Source organism: Myxocyprinus asiaticus, chromosome 28 (genome assembly GCF_019703515.2).
Source record: "Myxocyprinus asiaticus isolate MX2 ecotype Aquarium Trade chromosome 28, UBuf_Myxa_2, whole genome shotgun sequence".
Classification (NCBI taxonomy): domain Eukaryota; kingdom Metazoa; phylum Chordata; class Actinopteri; order Cypriniformes; family Catostomidae; genus Myxocyprinus; species Myxocyprinus asiaticus.
The window spans coordinates 43,842,758-43,857,860 of NC_059371.1; the positions used below are offsets into that span (position 1 = coordinate 43,842,758).

General features: G+C 38.4%; 1 protein-coding gene across 2 annotated transcripts in view; it reads right to left on the reverse strand.

The window, feature by feature from the left end:
• The window catches only part of LOC127418589 (gastrula zinc finger protein XlCGF26.1-like), a 64,564-nt gene that overhangs the window by 13,638 nt on the left and 35,823 nt on the right, over nt 1-15,103 (reverse strand). The window lies entirely within an intron of this gene.

Genomic DNA, 15,103 nt, shown 5'->3' on the forward strand with positions numbered 1-15,103 from the left:
AAGTTAATAATACAGTACATAAAGAGCAATGGTGTTGCTCCAAGCTCTGCAGTAACACTGAAGCACAATATTCCGCTCCCGGGATGCAGATAAATGGTGTTGCCTTATGTTGGAGCGTCTCTTTTTATTATAAAGTTCCCCTGTGTAAAAAGCACATTTTATTTGATTTTCTCCCAAAACACTAAATAGCATCAGAAACAACAACCGGACTTTCCTTAACAACTGATGATTATGCTCCTATACACAGATGAGCTCTTCGTGCTATCTCTTAGTCTTGATAATTAACGATGCATTTAAATCTTTTCAAACTCCATGCAAACACTTGTTGATATAAAAGAATATATCAAATCAATCATGCAGTGCATCTAGAAATATATATATATATATGTATTTTTTTTTTAAATAACGCCAATTTGCCCGTAAATATGATGTTCAAATGCAAGTAATGTTAATTCCCAAGTTGAAGTACTTCAGTAGATGGGTGCAGAGTATATAATATGTATAATTATATTAATATATAATTAAAATAAAGTATTAGACTAAAACTACACCTGTAAAATCTATTTTCTTTTCTCTCTACATCATTATAACTCTCCTAAAATTTACCTCATATTCCCTTTCAAAGAGACTTTGTTAAAGAGTGGCGTGCTGTCATAGCAACCATGTTATGTTCTGTTTCCGTTTGTCCTATGAAGGCCGTCTCGTTTAAATGAGACTTGTTTAAAGGAGGACGCTCGGTATACTGCAGCCTTCAAAGGACGTGTTCTACCTAGCATGCAGCCTTCGAAACGAGAGACAGCTTATTTAAGTTTAACAGGTAAAAGGACCGGGAGAGGAAGAGAATGCTGACGTGGCGACGGGAGCTCCGATTACTCTGTGGGGAACGCTAAATGGCCGCTTGGGGCAACTAGTATCTCCAGCAGTGAAGATAGCTAGTTAGTTGAGAGGGGAGATGTGTTAGATAGATATAGGACTGGGCCTGGATAGGGGAGCTCCTGATAAATTCACCAAGCACACGTTTCGCTGGATGGCTACCCTACTACTCTGAACTCTGAGCAGGACATTTTGACTGTTTCTGTGCCCCGGACTGGCTGTGGACTTCTGTGGTGCCCAGACAGACATACGGGGGGTAAACTTACTGTTCTTTATACTGCTGTGTTTTAAAGGTCGATAAAGGTTTGTATTTTTGTATCGCAAAACAAAACAAAACAAAAAAATATATAAAGATAAACATCATATAAAGATAGGGCTACTAAACATTAGGTCTCTTTCTACCAAATCACTAATTGTAAATGAAATTATTTCAGATCATAGTTTGGATTCGCTCTGTTTGACTGAAACCTGGCTTAAACCGGATGAATATATTAGTTTAAATGAATCTACTCCCCCAGGTTATTGTTATAAACATGAGCCTCGTCTGAAGGGTCGAGGAGGAGGTGTTGCTACAATTTACAGTGAAGTTTTTGGTGTTACTCAGAGGACAGGATAGAAATGTAAGTCTTTTGAACTAATAATGCTTAATGTGACACCGTCAGATATAGATATAAATAAATAAAAACTCTGTCGTCGTTTACCCTTGCTACAGTATATAGATCACCCGGGCCTTATTCTGATTTCCTTAGTGAATTTGCACATTTTTATTTATCAGATCTTGTAGTTACTAGTAAGTAACATATATAATGAAAATGACACATTGGGATTAGCATTTATCGATATTCTCAACTCTCTTGGAGTCAGACAAAATGTAACAGGACAAACTCATCACCATAATCATAAGCTAGATTTAATTCTGTCATATGGAGTTGATGTTGATACTATAGAAATTCTGCCGCAGAGCGATGACATCTCGGATCATTACCTCGTGTCTTGTATGCTGCGATCAGCTAATGTTACTCAATCTACACCACGCTATCGTTCAGGTAGAACTATTCCTTCGACCACTAAAGATAGCTTCACTAATATTCTTCCAGATCTATCTCATACACTCAGTAAACCCCAAAGCCTAGAAGAACTTGATCAAATAACAGAAAATATAAATACAGTCATCTCTAACACTCTTGAGAGTGTCGCCCCCCCCTTCGATTAAAGAAAATGAAAGAAAAAAACCATGCACCATAGTACAATGATCACACTCATGCTCTCAAGAGAGCAGCTTGGAAAATGGAGCGCAAGTGGAAGAATACAAAATTACAGTTATTTCATGGTCCATGGAAGGATAGTGTCTGTAGCTACAGACAGGCACTAAAAGCAGCCAGGTCAGCATATTTTAGCAAACTCATAGAAAATAACCACAACAATCCTAGATGTTTATTCAGTACTGTGGCTAAATTGGTTAGGAATAAAGCCTCAACAGAACCAGATATTCCGTTGCAGCACAAGAGTAATGACTTCATGAATTTCTTTACTGATAAAAATGAAATAATCAGAAATAAAATCGGAATTATGCAATCATCTGTCACAGTACCTCAGAAAACAGTGTCTCATAATTTTCCTCACGTGCAACTTCAATCCTTCGCTGTCATAGGTCATGAAGAGCTAACAAAACTTACCGAAACATCAAAAGCCACAACATGTATGTTAGATCAAATACATGTAAATGAGGAATTGTCAAACCAAACAAAAGTAAAGTATGGAGTGCCACAGGGATCAGTTTTAGGGCCTCTGCTTTTCTCCTTGTAAATGCTTCCCCTGGGAGATATTATCAGGAATTGTGGAATAAGTTTCCACTGTTACGACGACGATACCCAACTTTATATTTCTTCAAAACCTGACGAAATTTCCCATTTCTCCAAATTTGCAGAGTGTATCAATGAAATAAAAGATTGGATGGCCAGAAATTTCCTTCTACTCAATTCTGACAAAACAGAGGTACTACTTATTGGACCAAAAACTTCTAAAAAATAAGCTGCTAAAATATCATTTGACTCTCGATGAATGTACTGTTACATCGTCTTCAACAGCAAAGAACTTAGGTGTTATATTTGATACCAATATGTCCATTGAAAATCAAATTATCAATGTTTGTAGAACAGCATTCTTCCACCTAAGAAATATTGCTAAATTATGACACATGCTCTCTGTTGCTGATGCCGAAAAATGAATTCATTCATTCATGACCTCAAGACTAGATTATTGTAATGCATTACTGGGAGGATGTCCAGCAAGATCAATAAATAAACTTCAATTGGTTCAACATGCAGCAGCCAGAGTGCTGACTAGAACAAAGTAATATGATTATATTAGCCCCATTTTATCGTCGTTACTTTGGCTACCTACGTTAACTACATACAATGCTTTGAATGGTCTAACTCCGCAGTACATAAGTGACCTCCTACCACGCTATATTCCATCACGTTCATTATGATCACAAAATTCTGGCCTGTTAATAGTTTCTAGAATATCAAAATCCACAAAAGGAGGTAGATCCTTTTCATATTTGGCTTCTAAAATATGGAATAGTCTCCCTAACACTGTTCGGGATGCAGACACACTCAATGAGTTTAAGTCTAGACTAAAGACTCATCTATTTAGCCAGGCATACACCTAATTTATCCTTCAGCTCACAATTAGGCTGCTTTAGTTAGGTCTACTGGAACTAGAAACATTGATCATGATCTATAACTCTGCAATACATTGAATGGCATCTATGCTAATATTATTTTATTTGTTTCCCCGTCTCAACCTCGGGATCACTCAACCCTATCCTGAGGTCACCAGACTGGCTGGATCCAGCTCCATTCCTGCTTCATGTTGGACTCCACTGCTACGTGTCGCTGTGTGACGATGACTAATAGCAGCCGGTGCCAGCCAAACATTACTTCAGTCTATTACGATGGACTTCAGAGGATGAAATGATGCCAACTCCAACCATAAGACATGGGATACCTCATATGCCATTGCCTGAACCTTGGACTTAGGACAGACTTCACTAAAATTACCGGCCAGGTTGAACTGCGATGCACCTCACTGATCTCTGCCTGCATCACCTCGGTCTAATGATGGATTACACTCTTGAAATAGAATACATAGACTATCAATTAATTGCCAACAAAACCCTTCATCAGCCAACTAACAAGGACAATGTATCTATGTGAACTTCTGCAGTTAATCCAGGATGAACTTCAAAGACATTAGTCATTAATCTTACAGTTCATACAAAATTTTGTTTAAACACTGACCCTTAACACTTAGTTTAATAATTATAAACCATGACTTGCACTATACATAAGTAATATTGGCATTATATTCATGATGTTATTCAGAGGGAAACTGGCCCCCACAGTGAGTCTGGTTTCTCCTAATGTTATTTTTCTCCATTAACCAACATCTTATGTAGTTTTGTGTTCCTTGCCACAGTCGCCTTTGGCTTGCTCACTGGGGTTATAAATAAAATTGTTATTTAATTACTTATTTTTAAACAATTCACAATCGTATTATATCAAACCACACAATGATGACTCTAAGACATTATAGATATTACAGTTTCATTTTCTTTTAATGCATGATCTTATGTAAAGCTGCTTTGAAATGGTGTGTGTTGTGAAAGACGCTATACAAATAAAAATGACTTGACTTGTTTCTCCGGAAAGTGATTTTTTAAAGCGTCCGTAACAAATCAAAATGACATGCGTGGATAAAAACGTATTTTACAGTCATTAAAACGCCAAAGAGAGAAAAACGACAAATAACAACAACAAAATATAAATCAAAATAAATATGAATCTCTCAAATGATGTAAAACATATTGAACACGTGCCGAACTGAGCGCTCAAACTGTAGCAGTGTCTAAATTCATCCCCTATTCACTATATAGCGCACTATGTCTTATGGATTAAACAAGAATGATATTCAGCAGTTCAGCAGGCGTAATGTTTAAGTAACCTATAAAATATCCAAAGGCAAATGCCAGTTAGAACAGCAGGAACATTTCTCAATAATTTTTCCATAGTTCATGGAAATTTCAACCCCTTCAAATTGTACTTGCCAATTAAATTTTACCATCGTTTAACAGTGGCATTTGTAATGACAAGGCCATTAGGTAAGACCATGCTTCACATTACTGTAGTTAGGTTAATGTTGATAGTCTTTTCTAAAATATAAACTGCAGCGTTTGCTATGAAAAAGATAATAGCCTAAACACATTTTAGAAACCTTTAACTAAACCTGTAACAGTTGAAGCCTAATAAAAATAACGTTTAATAGATTTGCCCTAATAGATTTAATATGAATTTATACAAGTTACCAGTAAGTGATACTGGATTAAAAATGTATATTTTAGTAAGGATGATGATTGTGGTGTAGACTATTTTAAAAACTGATAATGTATTTGTCTCCTTTTTACCTCATCAGTGCTGTTTATAATGTATGTGCTGTCTAGCAGTTAGAGAGGTTTGACTTCCTCCATATAACACTTTATACTAGAATGTTCTCTGTGGAACTAAAATGGGTCACATAAGTTTTGTGTTTTCCACCAGCCGCTGCAATATCGAGTGAAGCCCGACTGAATCATGCAAGTTTCGCTCTGCACTGTTCTGGCGATCTTGTCTCTGGACAAGCTGGTGTGCGCTGTGGTGGTTCACATAAAAGTGCAGATTTATGTGCAATACAAAGCACAGTCATCTTTCACTGTGATCACATGTCTCTGTCATCAGACTGATGATTTAATTAAAAGTGCTTCTTAGTATTATGTATCCTAAGATTATTGCATTTTCTTAGTATTTGAATATCATATACTGTACACACTCACTGGCCACTTTATTAGGTCCACCTGTACATCTACTTATTAATGCGATTATCTAATCAGCCAATCGTGTGGCAGCATTGTAATGTATAAAATCATGCAGATATGGGTCAGGAGCTTCATTTAATGTTCACATTAACCATCAGAATGGGGGAAAAATGTGATCTCAGTGATCTGGAGCGTGGCATGATTGTTGGTGCCAGATGGGCTGGTTTGAGTATTTCTGTAACTGCTGATCTCCTGGGATTTTCACTCACAACAGTCACTAGACAATTAGAAAATAATAAAATTAAATATTTTCTGATGTTTTATTTTTCATATATCAAAGAGATAATCAGGACAAATCTAGAACAGGATTCATTATTTTCACACTGAAATTTCATGAGACAACTGGCTGTCAAACACAAAGTGAGCAACATTTAACACATAAGATAGAAATAAGCTACACACATGTATTTTCTCAGGCACTTATTGAGTCTAAATACATGCACAACTTACATAATTTCAGTAATACACCCAAATGACAATATCCATATCATACCGTTTATCTGTTAAACTTGCTATAGTTTACTTCCATGTTGTTTCACCATCAAATAACAATGTCAAATGTAAAACAAGTCAATCACTGAAACAACAGCGCCACCTTGAGTAGATTTGAATTAATCATAAAAATATAATTAATAGAAGTGCATAAAAAAACAAAAACACCACACAATTACAGACCTAGGGTCTCTATGTCCCTATACAAAAAAAAAAAATATTTTTTGCAATTTTGGCTTTATTTGTGTGTTACACTATTTATAAGAGAAACATTGAGGAATACTAAAGAGGTGTGGGCACAACTCCAAAAAATGGATGAGGTACAAGGGGTGAAATGAGGTGGAGTGAGAGATGTACCAGGCCAACAGAATATATTTGTGAACTGACATACTCTGAACAGCAGTTGGCAGTTTAGGAGACCAGACTGATTCTGAACACAACTATACACCTCTGGAAGGTGTAGTAGAAATCTCACCACACCTACAAAATCTCTTGAAAACCTCTAGATTTTACGTAGGTGCCAAGAAAAAGTCTGCCTTAAAAGTAAAATTCTCTATCACTTGAGACCCTTCAAAAATCCACTTAATGTCGAGGCCTTGTATAGTTAGTATTCAGTGATGCTAACTTTCATGTCATGTTAGCTCTGCATTCGTTGCACTGCAGGATGGTCTCATCTTAAGACACGGCTGCACATCGCAATAGTTTGGTTAGGAGGCACATATGCTTTGTTCACACAGCAGGAAAAAACTGATTTTTTTCCTCAAATCTGATTTTTTTTTTAGACTGACTGTTCAAACTCCAGGTTATATGTGGACAGATCTGATTTTTTTTTTTCCTGTTCAGACTGCAGTCGCTTTTGCAAGCAGGTCCACATTAGTCACTAGTCATAGTAAAGATACAAACTTGCGTACGCTCACCATGCATGAGTGTTTAGCAATAGATGTTTTGCCATTGTTTATGTTTTTCATTTTGGAGAGTATCCAGAAATATCACCTTGATACAACTAAATGTCAAAATTATTTTTTACAGTGAAATCCAATCTTTGGATTATTATCACTATTTACTTGATATCATTGGACCGGAAGATTATTCTTGCTCACTGCGTGGGCAAATCTTTTTTTCATGTTTCCATAAAGAACTTGCTGAGATGAAACTTTTCTTACATGAAGAGCAGTGGTATGGTTTCTCTCCAGTATGAATTCTCTCGTGTGTTTTAAAGCTTTTTGAACAAGTGAAACTCTTTCCACAGTGTGAGCACTTGTATGGTTTCTCTCCAGTATGAATTCTCTCATGTGTTTTCATGTTTTGTGACAGAGTGAAACTCTTTCCACAGTGTGAGCACTTGTATGGTTTCTCTCCAGTATGAGTTCTCTCATGTTTTTTCAGGCTTTCTGACAGAGTGAAACTCTTTTCACAGTGAGAGCACTTGTATGGTTTTTCTCCAGTATGAGTTCTCTCATGTGATTTCAGGGTTCCTGACTGAGTGAAACTCTTTCCACAGTGGGAGCACTTGTATGGTTTCTCTGCAGTATGAATTATTTGGTGCTGATTCAAGTTGCCGGCTGTAATAAAGATCTTTCCACATTCAAAGCACATATGAGCTCCCACACCGGTATGTATTTTCTCGTGCTCTTTAAAATAGTACAGTTGTGCAAAACTCTTTCCACAAAATGAACACTTGTAAGGTTTCTCTTTTGTGTGAGTTTTCAGGTGTTTTTTTAGGTATGCTGCTACAACAAATGTTTTCCCACACTTATCACATTCAAATGGTCTTTCTCCAGAGTGAAAGCGAAGATGATTCTTGAGATGGTGTACATATGCAAAACTCTTCCCACACTGATGACACGTGTAAGGCTTCTCACCAGTATGAACTCTCATGTGTGTATTAAGATTGACTTTAAGTGTGAAACTCTTTCCACACTGATGGCATGCGTAAGGTCTCTCTCCAGTATGAACTCTCATGTGTCTTTTAAGATCTTTTTTACATGTGAAATTCTTTCCACACTGAGAACAGGTGAAAACTTTCTTGGCTGCTCTACTTTGAGGCCTTTTTGGTAAAAAAATATTTTTAGTGTTTGAGCCACTTAAAGATTTTTCTCCAGTAATGAAATCCTGATTTTTCTCCTCCACTTCATTCAGCTCTTCATGTTTCTCTTTCACTGCCATCAGCTCTGCAATAAACACAGTAAATTGATAAAAACAATACAAATGAAAAAAGAAATAAAATTGAACACCAATATAATGGCAGATCAAACCTACAGTATTATTTTGTTATTTCTGCTCTGCAAAAGGTAAATAATTATTCCATAAATTCTGATTAATATCTTAATTTTATGATTAAAGTAATTTATAGCGGTTGATAGGGGTATAAAATGCAAAATCTGACAAAAAAGTTGTAGACGCATTGAAAATTTTTTTAATTTAATTTGATTTTCATTACTATATTATTACACCATGTGATACAGATCAAATCTCAGATCACACGAGCCTTCACACAGCAGACGTGGGACATGCGACATTGAAGGGAAACAAAGTGCACTTTGAAATCAAGAAAGATGGTTGGATGGATGGATGAATGCTGCCGAGTACTGCTTTGTGTCATTATTCATTAATGTTTGAGTAGAACTGACCAAAATATTGCTTGCATTTTTCCATAAAATGTGTTATTTACTATGGATGTGCAGAGTTACCATTTTTAACAGGATAATCGGTTTTCTGACGGGATGAGGGAATAAAGAGCATTTACTGGAATGGTTTGTCCTCAAACACTGCTCAAAGTAGCAGCAAATCGTGCACAGTGAGCAATGAGCCGAAATAGCACAATATGTAAATCTTCAAATGATAAAATCTCACATTCAGCTATAAAAAATAAAATAAAAAAAATAATCAAACTGTCACTTCCTGTGCACCCTCTGCCTGGGCAGGTTCATATTTCTGTGAGGCAGCGAAGCCTCTTTTGAATGCAAATAAAAAAATTCATAAAATAAAAATTTGTTTCAAATAAACATTGAACTTTTATAATTATTGTACGTTAATATGCACACCAGAGCAAAAGGGGAAAAACACTGTTTTTCCGTTTATCAAGCGCTGAAACTTTGCTCAGTGAAAAACAAACTGGAATAATGTTTAATGGTTTAAGTCACATTAAGTCCACTTTGCAACCTGAACTTCTTCAGAAATTAGCACAATTAATGAAAAACAACGCAGACATTTCGAGATGCTTGCATGAAAATATAAATTATTTTTACCTGGATGTCCAGCCAGCACATGTTAATAGTATATAGAAAAACAGTGCAGACACACACAAAAGCATGTCTGAACAGCCCCTTGCTCACCCTATACTTGGAAAACTGACCCAAACTCGGACGGAAAACCCGAAGGTTTGTCAGAACTCGATGAGTTCGGGTCAGGTTGAAGACTACATGTGCACGTGCAGAATAACCGAATAGTGATTTTGGTATTTGACTAGTGGCGCATCGAACAGTTAACCAAATGCTGTCTATCCTTGCACATCCTTATCATTTACCACAAATCGAACATAGCATAAACAAACATTTCTATCTTGTGCAATGCACGCTGCAAGTAGTCCTGAAGGACAATGCGATACAATTCTTGTGAACAAGCTTGACAAGCGGTGCCGCCTCCGTTCAGCTGTCTCTGTCACACTCATGGTTATCCTGTACCATGTAAAAATTTATACACTATTTATAGACTACTTATTGATAGTTTTTAATTCTATGACCCTTATGACGGAACAACCCGCCCCTCCCGTGGATCATCGTCATCCCACATTTTCAGAAGGCCGTTCTTCAGCCAGGCCTATAACTGGAGTGGGCAGAGGAGAGAGAGGAGGGGCGCAGTGACTTTTCCCCATTAGGCGGTGCATGATGGGGATCACCTGAACTCAATGAAGAGCCTCATCACAGCTGCCATTAAAATGTCTCGGTTACGTACGTAACCCCGGTTCCCTGAGACGAAGGGAACGAGACACTGCGTAGTAACGCATACGGGGACTACCTTCTTATACGACCTATTGAAACCTCTCTACAATAACGCCAATATTCCAATGTTGGCTATGGTGTCTCGAGCCCCACCCGTTTTGGCGCAAAACTGTCCGCTATAAAAACAGGTGCACAAACACCATTTCCTCAGAATTTCTGACCGAGAACAAGGAGCACATCACTCATATCTCTAGAACTCCAAGTCTTGTAGTGCTGCTAACATTCGCAATGTCTCGTTCCCTTCATCTCAAGGAACTGAGGATACGTACATAACAGAGATGTTCCCTTATGACTCAGTACACTCGACATTGCATGATCATATGGGGAACAGAATCCCATCATGCCGCACTACATGACATGAGTATTCCTCAGTGAATGAGCCTCGTTTTTGCTAGGAGGTGAGCACTTATAACAAATATATGAACTATAGTCATATAGTATGAATTAACTCCTTATGAACCCAGTCGGTAAGGGAGTTTATTTACAATGAAAGTGCTTGTGACTTTATGGTAAATTATAACGGCCTGAATGCAGGCAGTTGTGTAAATGATGGGGAGCCCGAACTTAAGGGAGGGGCATAAGTATACACTACCGGTCAAAAGTTTTTAAACACTTGACTGAAATGTTTCTCATGATCTTAAAAATCTTTTGATCTGAAGGTGTATGCTTAAATGTTTGAAATTAGTTTTGTAGACAAAAATATAATTGTGCCACCATATTAATTCATTTAATTATAAAACTAAAATGTAATAAAAAAAAATAAAAAAAAGTTTTTGAAATTGACGACTTGGACCAAATAATAAAGCAAACAATAAGTGCCCAACATAGATGGGAACTCCTTCAATACTGTTTAAAAATCATCCCAGCGCGATAACTCAAGTTGGTTGAAAAAAATGTCAAGAGTACATATCTGCAAATTCTAGGCAAAGGGTGACTACTTTGAAGATGCTAAAATATAACACAGTTTTGATTTTGTTTAGTCACAACATAATTCCCACAGTTCCATTTATGTTATTCCATAGTTTTGATGACTTTACTATTATTCTAAAATGTGAAGAAAAAATTATAATAAAGAATAAGTGTTTAAAAACTTTTGACCGGTAGTGTATATATTTGGCCAATGAATAGCAAGTGCTCTAAACAGAGAGGACTTGTGAAGGAAGATACTGTATGTTAAGTCTAGGTTGTAAAACATTGCGAATGTGTTTTGAGAAGACCATTCTTTAACCCCACACAAGTAGAACACTACAGACCAGTCTCTCTCATCCCATTCATGGCGAAAACACTTGAAGGGGCAGTTTTCAATCAGATCTCTGCCTATCTCTCACAGACAAACTGCTGGATGAAAATCAGTCAGGTTTCAAAAGTGGACACTCCACTGAGACTGCCCTGCTGTCTGTCACCGAGTCGCTGAGACATACGAAAGTTGGATACAGATCATCTGTCCTGATTCTACTGGACCTTTCTGCAGCCTTTGACACAGTCAACCATCAGATCCTACTCTCCACCCTCTCTATTCTGGCATCACAGAAACTGTGCTTGATTGGTTTAATTCCTATCTCTCAGGTAGGTTCTTCAAAGTAGCCTGGAGAGGTGAGGTGTCCAAGTCACATCAGCTACTTACTGGGGTACCTCAGGGTTCAGTGCTTGGGCCACTTCTCTTTTCTATATACACAACATCACTGGAACCCTCATTCAGGCACATGGTTTATCTTACCACTGCCAATGTCATACAGCTTTACTCATCTTTCCAGCCCATCGACACCATAGTTACTGCTTGAATCTCTGCCTGTTTGGCTGACATCTCGGCCTGGATGAAGGAACACCATCTACAACTTAACCCAGCCAAGACTGAGCTCCTAGTCTTTCCAGCCAACCCTGCTGTTGAACACAACATCGCCATGCAGCTGGGTTCAACTACAATAACACCTTCCAAAACGGTCAGAAATCTAGGGGTAAACATTGATAACCAACTAAATTTCACAGACCACAGCTCAAAGACAGCACGATCATGTAGATTTAGACTCTACAATATCAGGAAGACCCTTCCTCTCTGAACATGCCACACAACTTCTTGTTCAGTCACTTGTCATTACTAGACTGGACTACTGTAATGCTCTCATTGTAGGCCTCTTTGCATGCGCAATTAGGCCCCTGCAAAAGATCCAGAATGGTCATTAATGAGCCAAAGAGCGCATGTTACACCACTCCTTGTCTCTCTTCACTGGCTAGCCGGTTGATGCACCTATCAAATTCAAGGCTCTGATGCTGGCATACAGAAGAGTTACTGGGCTACTCCAGCATACCTAAAATAATTTCTGCAGAGCTACATTCCCAGCAGAATCCTGCGATCGGCCAAGGAATGGCGCCTTGTTGTACCAACACAAAGAGCCACCAAACCACTTTCCTGGACTTTTGGTTTCATCGTACCACGTTGGTGGAATGACCTTTCCAACTCCATCCATGAAGCTGACTCAATTTCGGTCTTCAAAAAATGGCTAAAAACACATCTTTTCCATGAGCACTTGACCAGTCACAAAAAAACAAAAACAAATTCTTGTTGCACTTTAATCTATCTTGAATATGACTATTCTGATGCTAGTGAAACTTTGTAATACAGCTCTTTTCATACCACTGTCTCCTCAAGGTGATTCGCTTACAATGTATTCCTCTTCTGTAAGTCACTTTGGATAAACACGTCTGCCAAATGAATAAATGTAAATGAATAAATGTTTACTGGGTCTTTACCATGTAAAGTACGTACAAGCGTCTCGTGGACAGTGCTCTGGCCTGTAAAATGGTGTTCATGATTGAACGCGTCAGTTCTGGCAAGTCTAGTGGACCCTGTGCAGGCGCCACACATGCAGGTTCCACAGCTGGGGCCGCCAGATTGTGCCTTGCACCCGAGAGAAGAGATCCCTCGTCAGCTGTATTTCCCATGGCGAGCTGTACAGCATCTCCATCATTTCCAGAAACCATGGCTGGTTTTACCATTTCAGAGCAACTAATAGAATCGTTTCCTTGTCCTCTCTGACTTTGCATTTGACAGAGTGAATTAGGCATACCTGGGCCTGGGTAGCTCAGCGAGTATTGATGCTGACTACCACCCCTGGAATTGCGAGTTCGAATCCAGGGCATGCTGAGTGACTCTAGCCAGGTCTCCTAAGCAACCAAATTGGCCCGGTTGTTAGGGAGGGTAGAGTCACATGGGGTAACCTCCTCGTGGTCACGATTAGTGGTTCTCGCTCTCAATGGGGCGTATGGTAAGTTGTGCGTGGATCGCGGAGAATAGCATGAGCCTCCACATGCGGAGTCTCCGCAGTGTCATGCACAATGAGCCACGTGTTAAGATGTGCAGATTGACTGTCTCAGAAGCGGAGGCAACTGAGACTTGTCCTCCTCCACCCGGATTGAGGTGAGTAACCACGCCACCATGAGGACCTACTAAGTAGTGGGAACTGGGCATTCCAGATTGGAAGAAAATGGGATAAAAAAAAAAAAAAAATCAGGCATATTTGTGTTTTGCTGGCTATTTGTGTGCCATTGTGTCTGCTCCCAGCGGGGCTTGGGACTTTTGAGTACCAGAGGGGACAGTGGGCATTCGCCACTGAGGCAAATATGCTTTGCCGAATATATTACCCAAATCCTCAAAAGCTGAGGATGAAGTCTCCATTCATCCTGTATCACCCCTTGGCGTGACAGTAGGTCCACAGCGTAATTCAGGTGGCCTGGGACATATGTCGCTCTCAGGTAGAGCAGATGATGCTCGCTCCATAGGAGGTGGTGACGCGTCAGTCTCAACAGTGGCAGTGAATGGATTCCACCTTGGCGGTTTATATATACCACAACTGTCATGTTCTTTCTTTATTTATATAGCACAAATAAACACAACAAAAGTTGATCACTGTGCTGTACAGAACCGGGTTTCAGAATAAATAAAATTTTTTATTGATTGTGCAGTAAAAACCAAAAAACAAGAAATAATTACATAGTCAATTTATGATGAATTAAATGCCAAGGTAAAAAGGTAAGGCTTTAATTTATATTTGAACTCATGTAAGGAGGTGGCAGATCTGACAGACAGAGGTAGGCTGTTCCATAACTTAGGGCCAGCAATCGCAAATGCAAAGCTCAGCTTTAATCTTGATCTGGGAAAGGACAGGATGTTCTGATCAGCGGACCATAAACATCTGATAGGCTTAATTAAGCTTAGCAGATACGACAGACAGGCGCCAGGCCATTTAGTGACTTAAAAACAAACAATAATACCTTAAAATCATTCTATAACACATTGGCAACCAATTTAAAGACCTTAACATCGGAGTGATAAACTCACGTTTATGCACCCCAGTTAAAAGTCTGGCAGCAGTGTTTTGGACCATTTGAAGCCGTAAAATAGAGGACTTGGACATTCCGGTATATAAATAATTACAATAATCCAAGTGCAATAAAATGAAAACATGGATAACTCTCTGAAGGTCTTTAAAAGATAAGAAAGACTTAACTTTGGCCATAAGTTTCAGATGAAAAAAACTTGACTTAACCACTGAACTAATATGTTGATCAAGCTTGAGGGAAGAATCAAAAATCACTCCCAAGTTTTCGACAGCTGGTTTGATGTAAGATGTCAGATTGCCAAGATTAAGGTTTGTATTACCTTTAACCATAGTGGGCCCAAACACAATAACTTCCATTTTGCTCTCATTTAAATTTAAGAAATTCGATGACATCCAAGGTCTAATTTCAGCCAGACATGCAAGCAAGATTTCTAGACCTTTCTTGCCATTTTGTTTCATCGGCAGATAAATTTGTGTGTCATCTG